The sequence below is a fragment of the Neltuma alba genome, unplaced genomic scaffold, assembly GCF_004799145.2.
Source record: "Neltuma alba isolate B1F8T4 unplaced genomic scaffold, ASM479914v2 tig00012118_pilon, whole genome shotgun sequence".
NCBI classification, from domain to species: Eukaryota; Viridiplantae; Streptophyta; class Magnoliopsida; order Fabales; family Fabaceae; genus Neltuma; species Neltuma alba.
The window spans coordinates 42,451-54,907 of record NW_021636670.1 but is presented as its reverse complement, the minus strand read 5'-3'; the positions used below and the strand labels follow the sequence as shown (position 1 = coordinate 54,907).

The window sequence follows — 12,457 nt, the reverse complement described above, 5'->3', positions numbered from 1 at the left end:
GAAAAAAATAAAAGAAATGAAATAAAATTAAGATAAAACAAAATATTTAACGACATGATTTTTCGCTCAAATTAAGTTTATTTTTAATTCTCATAATTCTCTTAAAATTATCACCTTGTGTGTGTATATTATTTACTAAAACTTATGTCTTGTTTTAGTAATTTTATATTTAAACTTATTTTGTAATTAATTATCTAAACAAGTTTTAACTTGTCAACCTATTTTTTTTAATAAAAGTCAATTTAAACATCAACTGATTTTTACCTTAATTTACATTTACAAAAATCAGATAAAATAAAAAGCCAATCTTATATAATTTTTAAATATAATGCGCATTATCCGGCTGTCCCAAATTTTTTTTTTTTTAAAAAAAAGAGCTAACATTTCACACTGGAAGAGAATTATTAACCGCATGAATGCTGACGTAAATTGAATTTATGAATTATGATGATAATCGAAAACAAATCACTACTATGAAAAAATTATGGGAAATATCATTTAGCTTTGGGACTTTGCTTCCGGTTCCTCCATTGTCCATTTGTCAAGCGCCATGGCTCCGACCTGCCTGCTCTTTTGACCAACTGGATTCAAAGCAAATTACACGTCCAATTATTGAGTTGGTGATAAAAAAAAACTTATTTTCAATCTAATTTTTTTAAAAAAATAAATTGAATAAAAATTAGATTGGATAATATAATTTATATTTGAATTGGCTTTTATACAAGTTAATTTGTAAAGTAGAAAAGTTATGTAAATTATAATTTTGATAAGTAAGTTTAATTAGTAGAATAACCAAAATAAGTATGACTTTTATTAAATAATAAAAATGATTACAAAAATAAATTTACAAAACATAATAATTTTAAATTATTATAATAAGAAAAAGTTATATTTAATGAATAAAATATATTTAAATTAGAAATTATAGTAATATGAAAATTTCTGAATCAAATAATATTATATAATTAATTGAATGATATACTCTGCACAATTTATATAAATATAAAATTAAAAATATTATTGATACTATGTTAAAACTTATTTTCACTTAAGAGAATAATAAAAACAAATAACTAAAAACTGATTGAGAAGCATAAAAAATATGAAGAGAGAAACATAAGAACAATATAAAGGCGAAAATGTTTTTTAATTCTAAAAGGCTACTGTTGCATAAGTGATAAGTAAATTTTATGTGCTTTTACAATTGTGCCTAACAAAATAGTTTTTGGCCTACAAGTTAAATGGGTCAACAGCTATTTGAAATAACTCTCAAATTTATAAACTGACTTATCATACTTATAAATTCTCTTTAGGGGTCGGACCGTCCAACCAAAGAGGCACCTTATCTTCTTTATTTCTCTTTCTATCTTCTTCATTTCTCTCTCATTATCTAAATGGTTCCTATTTTCTTCAATTCAATTCGCCACTCAATTCGCCGCTCTTTGACAAATTGGTAGGTTGAGCCGGCTCTAGAGTTGGGATTAAAATTGGGCTAGAAAATCATCCAATTTGGTACGAAAGATTACAATGATACCGCGTTCCAATATTTTAGAGCTAATTATCTTTTGATCAGGCTCCTGTGGCAATAAAGTTGATGCTCCCATAAGCTGTCAAAGGACCTTTATTAGGTATCTCTTTCCCATCTTTAATTTCTTTGCATTTCACGTGTGATTAATATATTTGTTTGCGCGTTGCCATAATTGAAATGAAGCACCAACGGTTACTCCAGCCGCCCTCGCTTTTTGACCAATTGCATTCCATAATGTCTTCCTTCTTTTCTCCCTCCTCTCCCTCGTACTTGATAATTAAACTTTGTCATTAGATATGCAATCTTTGGATATTCGTATCCATTACGACTATCACCATCCTCGCTGATCGCGCGTGCCATTCTTGGCCCAGCTTCACATTTACTACACAGGGAAGGTACTTAACCACATGCTCTGACTGATGAAATCGCAACATATCAGATGTAAGGAGCCTTTTGAATATCTCAGAAGTACTTTTTGATAAGTCAAAGATAACTTTTTATATATATTTATTTTGCATGTCGTAAAATTATTTTTAAAATTATAATTTAATTTTTATCCAAACAAAAAAAAAGACCACGTAAGTAGGAGAGTAGGCGAGGGAGTAGATTTGATAATAAAGGATATAAGTACATAAACTAAAACGAGAATATGGGGAGGCACAATTATTGAGGTATTATTAAAATAATATGCTCCATAAACGCAAAGCCATCAGCCAAGTTGAGATTTAGGATAGAAAAATATCTTATATATTGTGATTTCATTGGCCGGGACTGTATAAATGATGTGGCACACCGTACCTAATCATTTCTCAATTGAATTTCGATGTGATGACCATCATGCTTGCCAATAGTTTAGAGCTATTTATCTTTTGACAGGGCTCCTGTGACGATAAAGTTGATAAAGCTCGTCTAGAAGTTGATCACAAGGGGTCACTGGGCTTTTATTAAGTATGTCATTTCCGTATTTCTTGGCTTTACAGCTTAGCACCAACTGACTCTCGACATTTAATTTCTTTGTAAAGGAGTTGGACTGATATATACTACTATTAAAAAAATAAAATGATTAAAAATTGTCCAAAGTGATTCAGATATATACAAAGAAAATCACAGTATACACGGGCAACGAGTGGTGACCAAGCAACGTGGGGTTTTCTTAAAATAAGTAGAAAAAGACTAAATACTAGTGGAACTTCTTGATTGATAATTAATCAAAATATTAAGTTGTTGATGTTAGAATATAATGAAATCGTACAATTCAGGCGTGTATCTAGCTACCCCACCTGTCAAAATAAAGCTTATCGTCATTATTGCAATTTCTTTGGAGTAATTTGTTGACGCTTCCCTCCATGGTCCCTTATTTGTTACATGAGCCATATATATGTATAATTAAAAGGAAAATTATTGTTAGGTCCCAAATAAAAGATTTAATAACCCAGACATTTATTAAAAACGAAAAAATTTGTAATAACAAGTTTCATTATAATAAATGACAATACATTTAAACTATTCACTTGTCATTTAGATTTTTTTGTAATTAGATCTCTCAGACCTTAAAATAATTCTCCCATAATTAAATTGGAAAGGAATGTCTTCACTAACTCCTCTCTCCACTTCCTCTCCACTTAATATTTCTATCATTAGATCAAACTTCAATGGCTAAGATTTATTTTATAAAAATAGTATTAAAATATTAAATATTAAATGATAAAAATATATAAATAAATTTATACTGTTAAGTGTTAAAATTTGATATAAGTAATTTAATATGATACATTTTTATTATATTTAATATTATAATAATATTTTTATTCAATTTTAAATCTCAATCATTAGAAATTAATCCAATATGATGGAGAAATTAAGTGGAGAGGAAAGTTAGTGTCTCCTTTCCTTCTTCCCCGTAATTGATATGGTTTGCTGACTCCGTCTCTCTGCAAAAACTTAGGCGGTGTTTGGTACCAAAAATTAAGGAGTTGGGGATTAGATGAGGATTGAATTAAGGAAAGGTCTAATTTACTCCTCCGGTCCTTATTATAAGACCCAATTTGACTTTTTATTTGGTCCTAATTATAAGACCCAATCCATTTTGTCTCTTATATTTATGCATTTTTTTCAAGATAATCCTTCTAATAATGATAGTTTTAGCCAATATACTTAATTAGCAAGGATATTTTAGGAATGACAACACTTATTTATTATAAATAACCAACTTAATTTACTTCTTTAATCTCCTCAAATAAGTCAATTGGGTCTTATAATTAGGAGCGGAGGAGTAATATGTTCAAAACAGCTGGAACCGGCAGGTGGTCTGAGTGTTGATTCCGATGAAAGATTTCGATTTTTGGTGAATGTCTGAGCGAAGCAGCTCAAAGGAGAGAGTCTGCTTAGAAGATCAAGAGTATTGCACAGTGACAGAGGTCGAACTTTTCAATAACGGCGTTGCTTGATCTAACGCTCCTTGTTCAGAGCCTGCTCCATTATTTTTTTTCTTTTTGGAAAAAAATACTTATACTCATGTTTGTTCATACTTGATACAATCATTTTGGGAAACTTACACTAAAAAACTTTGAATCTGAAAATTTTCAATATGGTGCGCTAAATTTTCATAATTTCATCCAGAAAGAGCTCACTTTAAATTTTTTTAAAGAAAAATCACCCTCTCCGGCAGGCGGAATTTTTTGTGACAAGCACCACTTGGATGCCAATGGATTAGATGACCATTGGGGGACTAATGTATCTTAACAAAATAATAGATAAGTTAAGTATTAAGGCATGACGACAAGTTGTTTGCAACTTTTGCTTATCAATTCATTGCATCTCATTAGCTATTTACTTACTACTATAATTAACTACTTTTTCCAAATTTTAAACTTGCTAAGATAACCATCGAATATACGTTTGCCTTGTCTTCACCTCAACATATTTGACGATTTTCTCTTTAATCATCAAATAGTAAACATCAAATATAAGTAAATACTATGTCCGGTTCTCAATATAAAACCCAGTTAATTAATTTAAAGAGACTAAGAAAGTTATTAAATTAATTAATTATAACATATGTTACATGATCTTTTTAAAATACTTATACATATTATTAGATTATATATTAATTTATAAAAGTGACAAATTAGTTTTAAAAAAATAATAAATATAAATATTTTAAGATATTTTATTAATTTTCTTCATCTGTCAAAATAAATTAATTGACTCTTATGTCAAAAACCGAAAGTAATATATAATGGTGTAGGGGGTAGTAGCACGACCAATAAGTAGGAAGAGGGAGTAGATCGATGCGCATCACAAAGTTAGAAGAGTTGGTCATACTTAATATTGTAGAGAGGCTACATGTGGACTTTGATGATGAGACAAGCACACTCGTAGACAACCAATACTGGCATTGTGTTGCTCAAGGGGCAATCAGTACCATAAGCTACGAAATATATGATTTGAGATTATATCTTGATGTGCATCATTCTATTTTTGTTTTTATCATTTGAATTATACTAGATCCTTTTGACTTATTTAAATGTACGTTGTACTTTGCCGCCTTCCTTGCTATAATGTCCCTCCATCTATCTTTGAAATGAAGAAGCATTAGCTATAGTAGAGATACGTGCCCGAAAGATTTCAAATCAAGGCTCAGCAATTTATACATTCAAGAAGAGAAGAAAAATGAGCGTCCATGTTCACAATACACAGTTTCAATCAAGAAACTTGGAGATAGTTATGAATCTCAAGTAAACTGTCTGATTGTTGCTCTAATTTAGAGACTTAATTAATTCGCTTTGATTTAATTCACCTCACCTGTTTAGTTCGTTTTATTTTATTTTCACAGAAATTAAGGGCTCAAAATGAAACGGTTTGATTTAGAAGCAGTAGAAGCAGCTTCAAAATCCGATTGCTAGCATAGGCATCGTGGCTCAAGTTCATGAAGAAGTCAGATCTATAATTTGTAACACGGCAATTGGGCAGGAGTTGATCGTACACCCTAAGTTTGCAATTAACTTCAATTACAATAATATTGTGTTTTGCCTAGGTTTCTTCTATTTCTTTCACTCAGACTTCTCTTGTGCTCCAAATCAAATCGCTATAAACATAGCTATCTCGTAAAAAATTTCTTTACTGGGAATTCCCATAACTAATGAGCTTCTTAAAATAAAACAAGAATCCTATCAACTTAAGCATGCCGGCATAGATCTTGGGCAGTGAGAAGTCACGTCTTAGGAGCCCATGGGCACCTGAAAGTCCTCCCCTCCATTGTTTATAGAGATAAAATAAACAAATGTATTTAGCAATCCGGAAAAAATAAATAAATGTATTTAATATTTGGTTTGGTATTGTCATTTAGCTTATTGTCTCCCTTCTTTCACGCTCCCTCGTCTTTCCCGCACTTGATCACTGCTGTTCCTTGTCATTTATTGGCAATCTTGCAATATTTATTTTCATTTCAACTGTCATCATCAATCGTATTGACCACGCGTTCCGATTATTGTCAACTATTCACCTGACAAATTCCTAACCAAGATTCAATTTCGTGGCCTCGCTGAAAAGCTTGTGGCACTTTGTTCATGGTAATGACAAATTTTGTTATCGCTTTTATATTATAGTACCTTGAGATTTGAGATTTGAGATCGACATTGCCTAAATTTATTTGTCATTTGTCGTTTACTGGTTTTTATTTGTTGCTTTTATTTGTTTTACTTTGAACTACTGTCTCTTATCCTTTATATGAAATTAAGAATTCAGTATGCGGATGTATTTTCCCAGATGCATATAATATTTTGAAATATTTTGTAATGCATCTAATACTTTAAAATATTTTTTTCAGTATGTCCTGTACTGTAAAGTATTTTTTGATACATCCATTACTTTAAAGTATTTTTTTAAGTGGGTTTAGCATCCAAAAATATTTTTTGATGATGGTCTAGTACCATGGCAAAAAAAAAAAAACCTTCAGGGCATTGGACACATCAAGAATTTTAAAGGTTAATTTGGTCTTTTTAAGCTTATATTTTGATGTTTGATTCTGTTAAATAATTTTAATTTTTAAGATCCTCCTCAATAAATATAACTTTTTCTTCAAATTTTTAATTTTGGTTATTTATTAAAACCACTGACAGGATATGTCTAGAATTTGGCACGAGGGATAATCACCAAGTCTTATAATTTGTTAATTCACAAAAAAATCGACATTAATTGGTGGCTCTCACTAAAAAATATACCATTCTCCGTCCATCTCCTCTCCATACCAGCGCTCTTTCTCTTTCGCTTGATTCTCATCTTGCTTCCAGAAATTAAAGCCGTAGCCTCACCGGCAAAGTGCTACACTCTGGCTGACTTCCCTTTCTCCTCTCGCTCTATTCTCTATTTAGCATGAAACCTGATATCCAACATGGGAGGGTAGGAAGAAACAACAGTGCTTACTTCGCAACTCTTTTATTCCTTCAAAAATCCCGCTTCCTGGTAACCACGCCTTCTCTAGGATCCTACCTAATTAATTGTTCTTCGCTTTCTCTTTGAATCGCTTATCTTTCTGACAGATCTAAGAAAATTTAACAGTTTTCTAAGTAAATCAGATCGGTGCGTGTATGAACGAGTCCTCGACCATCGAGCTTTTTTTTTTTGTCGTCTTCAACGAAGAAAAAAAAGGTACGGCTTTCGTGTTTTTATATATGTTGAGTACTCCTCCGGTTCCAAATAATACCCATTTTGTAGTGTAATTTGTACTATAAAATGGATTTTATATTTAGGACCGGAATAGTATTTGATATTTGATGATGGTTCCGAGCTTTTCTCAGGTGAAAGTTTTCAGGATTAGTTTTTAGTTTTAGATGCTGCTTCTTGTAGATACAATTTAATTTGCTTGATTACGAGTCTAGGTTTGATTACCTATAATAATTTCAGAATTCCTCTCCTCCAATTTAGCTGAGAAGTTTATTTTGATTTGAACATAAATGTAAATTTTAATTTTCCCAAACTTATATTTTTTAAACTATTCGTATTAACAGTGCATATTAATAGTCCATAAGTTTTCGTATTTTTATATATAATATATCTCGAGTGTTTGATTGATCATTTCGAGCTTTTCCCGGGTGAAAGTTTCCAGGATCAATTAATTTTAGTTTTAGTTGCTGTTTCTTCATCACTCCACCCATTCGTGGATACGATTTAATTTGTTAGCTTATGATGAGTCTGAACTAAATAATTAACCCTTATTTAACCAAAGCATCACTTAAATTATGTTTCAGTTGTTTTTCATTTTTTCCCCCTCTTTGATAGACCGATTCTTTTGTGTTTTCCTATGCATGATGAGGTTATTTTAAGGCATGTACTATTTTTTTAATTTATCATTTGTACTATTTTTAATGTTTTATTTTTAATTCTGCCTCTCCTAATTATAGTAAAAGTGAAGAGAAAAAGGAATGTGTGCGAGAAAATGTACTAGTATCATATCACATTTTTTTTTCAATATCCATATTTTCTTTTAAATAAGGACAAAAGTGAAAGATTTTATCAATTTAATACTTTTTTTTATATGTGAGAGTAACTATATCTTGTAGTCATATTAAATACTCCTCCGGTCCTTAATATAAAACCCATTTAACTAATTTAATTAGATTAAGAAAGTTAGGTAAGTTAGTTAATTATAAGAAATGTAACACGTTTTTTTCTCAAATACCATAATCATCTTTCTTAATACCCCCTCTTCCTCTTCTACTTAATTATGGTTGAGGCAGTATTCATAGGGATAATTTAGAGAAAATTGATAAATATGAGAAATGGGTCTTATATTTAGGACCAAAACTAACTCAACAATTGGGTCCTATATTAAGGACTAGAGGAGTATTAAATACTACCATTCATGTATGAGTCCTATTGAATGCTTTTCCATCAGTTTAACCATTTGTTTGAGCGTCAAAGAAATATTCGGACGGAATTCTCAAATGTTGAGCTGGACTAAAATATGAAGGAACATGAAGGCTTTATTAATTTTAAAAAGAGAATGAAATTTTATAGAATGATCGGATTTATGTTGACTTCAAACAAACACTAAAATAGGGAACGAACGGTTTTATTTAGACATCTCACTTCACCGCGTATATAAATTAGTTATCTGATACACACACATACATATATACATGCATATATCCTTTTCATAAATGGGCTCGTCATCAGATAATGAAACTTACAGAAACACACACGTTTTTTTTGGGGGGGGGGGGGAGATAAAGATAAAACTGCTTAGGAGGGAGGGAATGAAAACTCCACGGATCAAATAAGTTACTACTAATAAATGGTCATGCGGACATTATGAATTATGGCTAGTGCTATTGTTTTATTATATTTTAAGGTCAAAATATATCAAATGTTAATGTTGGTTGTTCGACTTCGGATGGATTATGCAGGAAAATATATTGTCTGGTTTTTGAAGTTTCTCCTCCAAGATGTTTTCAAATCGAAATGAGTCCGGAGCGCCCGTTGGAAAATCGAAGGTTAGAAATGGTAATTTTGATCATTCCTCTCACCATTTTCTGCATCCAAACATTTAAGTGACTATAGTTTCTTATGCTAACGTCAAAGCCTGTTGGTCCTCTATAATTGAAATATTCATTCCGTCCTTCAGTTTTATTTATCGGACATTTTTAATATGTTTCACATAAATTAAGAAAAATCTTAAACTGTATTAACTCTCCTTAAACATTTAACAGCTTTCTAATTTTACCCTTATTTAATATATACAGTTTTTTTTAAAAAAAACTTAACTGCATTATAATAAATGAAGAACAAATTAAAACATTCATGTTAAAAATTTAATGACGTGCCTTACAAAAAACAATTCCCTCTCCGCTTTATTAACAAGACCAAAGAAGTAACTAGTTGATATATTTAAAATAAAAACTATAGTGTAAGATATATGCAAAGACTTCAATTGTGGAAAAAAAATTTTTTTTTGATGCAAATAATTTTAAATTTTATTATAGTCTAAAAATGAATTTTGATCATAGCATGAAGTTTTTGTCGGGAATTGTAAAATGAACAATTGATTCAAAAAAAAAAATTATGGATTTACTATGGTGAGAGTAAATTAATAAATAAAATTAATTTCAAAACATAGAGCTTTCCTCATAAATCATTATATACTTTTTACATATATTTTAGATCATAACTGATTCTCTAAATCTTAAAAAAAGATGTTACATGTTTTTTTTTGCCCAAAAAAATCTTTTAACTGCTCTAAGTAATTTGATACTTTTCTCTTTTCCATTTCTGAAATATTGTGTTTAAAATTTATATGATGATAGGCGTCAATCTAATAAGTAGCTAGCTAAATATATTATGGGAAATGACCAAAATTTGACCTCTATCATATTGACCCTAGTTCGGGCCATGTTGCATTATAGTTTTAACTTACTTGTAACTCAATCTCTTAAATATGATTTGATGTAATTCAGTTTCTGTACTTTTGACTCACTTTTAACTCAATCATTGATCTTTTTATCCGTGTTCATGCCGAATCACCACTGAGTCAGCTGACATGGGAAAAAAAGTTATTATTAATACCATTAAAACAATGCCCCCTCAGCATCAAACTAGATTAGCTGGAAAGATGGGTGCAATAGCAACTTAGGTTCATCGACGATGAGCCCCCACCCTCAACGGTGGGCGAAGAAGGTGCTGAACATTAGCAAGGACATTTTTTAACAAGCATCATTTTAGTTACAAGAATAAATATTTTCCATCGAAACCACGTCTAAAATAAGTACTTTGTTCAAACATAATTTTTTTTATTAAAATTTATTTTTTATTCCATTATAAGAAAAGAATAAAATACATAATGGGACAAACAACAAGCCAAGACCATAGAAATAAATACTGGAAAAAATATTTTTTAAGAAATTCATGAAATATGTTTTTAAAAAAATCAATAAGTCTGGACGAAATAAGGGAGATGCATGCTGACTGCTGAGCAAAGGTTGGTCAGCTATTATTTCTTCTTGTGCCAGGGATGCAAAAGGTTCTGCAGATCATCTGGTAAAGGAAGCTCTTGAAGCACCGTTGGGTTTTGCCAGAGTTTCTTCGCAGCCTGCTTTTCTTACGCGTGAGTTAGAATTAGATAAGGATCACGTGGTCACATCAAGGTGATCAGGTATTAGTTTGGTTTTCTTTTTCCCCTTTTCTTTCTTTTGTATTTTCTATTTGTTGATTTTGTTATAAAAAAATAATCAATAAGTCAGTAACTGAGTCTAAAATGTATCGAAAACCACGTTTTAAGTTGTAAACAGCTTAACTTGTTAGAGACTTTTTGTCAACTACGGGCCTTCAGTCCAATTTGCATTGTAAAAATTATACATCTTTTTTAAAAGAACAAAATTGTTCAAAGCTGGCAGAAAAAGAAGGCCTCATCAAGTCAACGCTAAAACAGTCATTCTTATTGTACTTGTCTTGGATGTTGTTGTTGTAGAGGATTTTAATAACTGTACATCAAAACTTATTGAGTAATTAAATTAAACGTCGGGAGATCAGATAGAGAATGTATTTTTATGATAGTTTATGTTGTTATATGGGACTCGAGAGTAATTTCTAAGAAGAAACAAATATTTATGTAGGTTTTTATTTTGGATGGATGCAGGCAAATATAATGTTTGAATTTTGAAGTTCCTCCCCCAAGATGTCGTCAAACAAAAGCACAAGCACAAGTGAAAACCCTGCAAAAGGCCATGCATGCGATGCAGTGGCGAGTTATGGCGAGAAATATGTAAAGGTAAGTTTGATGATGTGTTTCCTAAGATTTTGTCTAAGTGAGGCGAGTCCGTATGGACGACTGACAACGTATTTCCTCTTTCCTCTCCCAAGGCGCCAACTGAGAAGCCGAGGATTAGAAATTCCCAACCAAAGCTTGCTGATTTTCCTCAATGGGGTTTTACTGATTACGCTAGCGATACGGTGAGTAAACTATATTAGAAGAAACAGTGCCCCCTTGTTTGTGGCGTCTCATCTGTCCTTCCGGGGTTTATTAATTTTGGCATAATGGGCGTTAGTCCAATTGGTTGTGCCTGTCTGCATAACTATGATAATTGTAATTAATTTTGGCATGTGAAGGTGTGCTTGATAACTATAAGGGTCCAAATCATGATTTCCTTGAAAATATCCAATTATCACTAACTTACTGAACACCCCTCACTTAAGAAATAAAATGTATGTATTCTTAATAAGTATTTTTCCCAGATTAAGGAAGTGCTCTAAGTGATTCGATACTTTTCTCTTTTTTTGATCTTTGAAAATTTCTTCTCGCATTGTATGATGGGATTCCAAATTTATTATATGATCATATAGGCAGGAAGTGGCTAAATATTATATTCTTTGTTTGTAGTTTGTTGCTATATGTCCATTAATATTAAAAAGCTGCATCTTCTGAATGAATTATATGCTTTGACGGGTCATATGTCTTCTTTTTGGCATTAATCTAATAAGTTATTGGTATTGATTTTAACTGTCCAGCATTGATCATTTGGCTGCTATTGACTCTAATCGGACTACCCCACAGTAATTTAATATGTGTGTGTTTTCTTGAACAATATGAATGTACAACCCCTCGTGGTTCTTATGCATATTTTTTAAATTCCCTCCCACTTTTATAAGTTGTTTTAACTAATTTCATAACTTCTCCCCATTTTTCTCCTTAAAAAATGATTGACACAACTTTTATCGTTCTGCGGTGTTTTATAAGTCGTCTTCTCAAATTTGCAAATCAAACCATGACATGTACAGTCTAGTCGGTGATTTCTTTCTATAGGTCCCTCAATTTTTTTTTAAAATCTTTGGTTTTATGATGATTTACAAGTTTTCCTTTTGGGGGGAAAAAGGGGAAAGAAAGAGTCAAATTGTGAAATTCACAACTGATGCCTACGTATTTTCACAAGCCTCCCA

At 31.2% G+C, this 12,457-nt stretch overlaps 1 long non-coding RNA gene across 3 annotated transcripts; it reads left to right on the top strand.

The window, feature by feature from the left end:
• The first annotated feature begins 6,782 nt into the window (after nucleotides 1-6,782).
• On the top strand, nucleotides 6,783-11,385 carry LOC114723046 (uncharacterized). Of its 3 annotated transcripts, none has more exons than XR_003738205.1 (3): nucleotides 6,783-6,991; nucleotides 8,935-9,031; nucleotides 11,137-11,385. It is a non-coding gene; the product is annotated as an uncharacterized LOC114723046 (long non-coding RNA). The 3 variants fall into 3 exon arrangements; XR_003738203.1 differs by lacking the exon at nucleotides 11,137-11,385 and adding an exon at nucleotides 10,534-10,649 and having other exon boundaries at nucleotides 8,935-9,021; XR_003738204.1 differs by lacking the exon at nucleotides 11,137-11,385 and adding an exon at nucleotides 10,534-10,649.
• The last annotated feature ends 1,072 nt before the right edge of the window (nucleotides 11,386-12,457 follow it).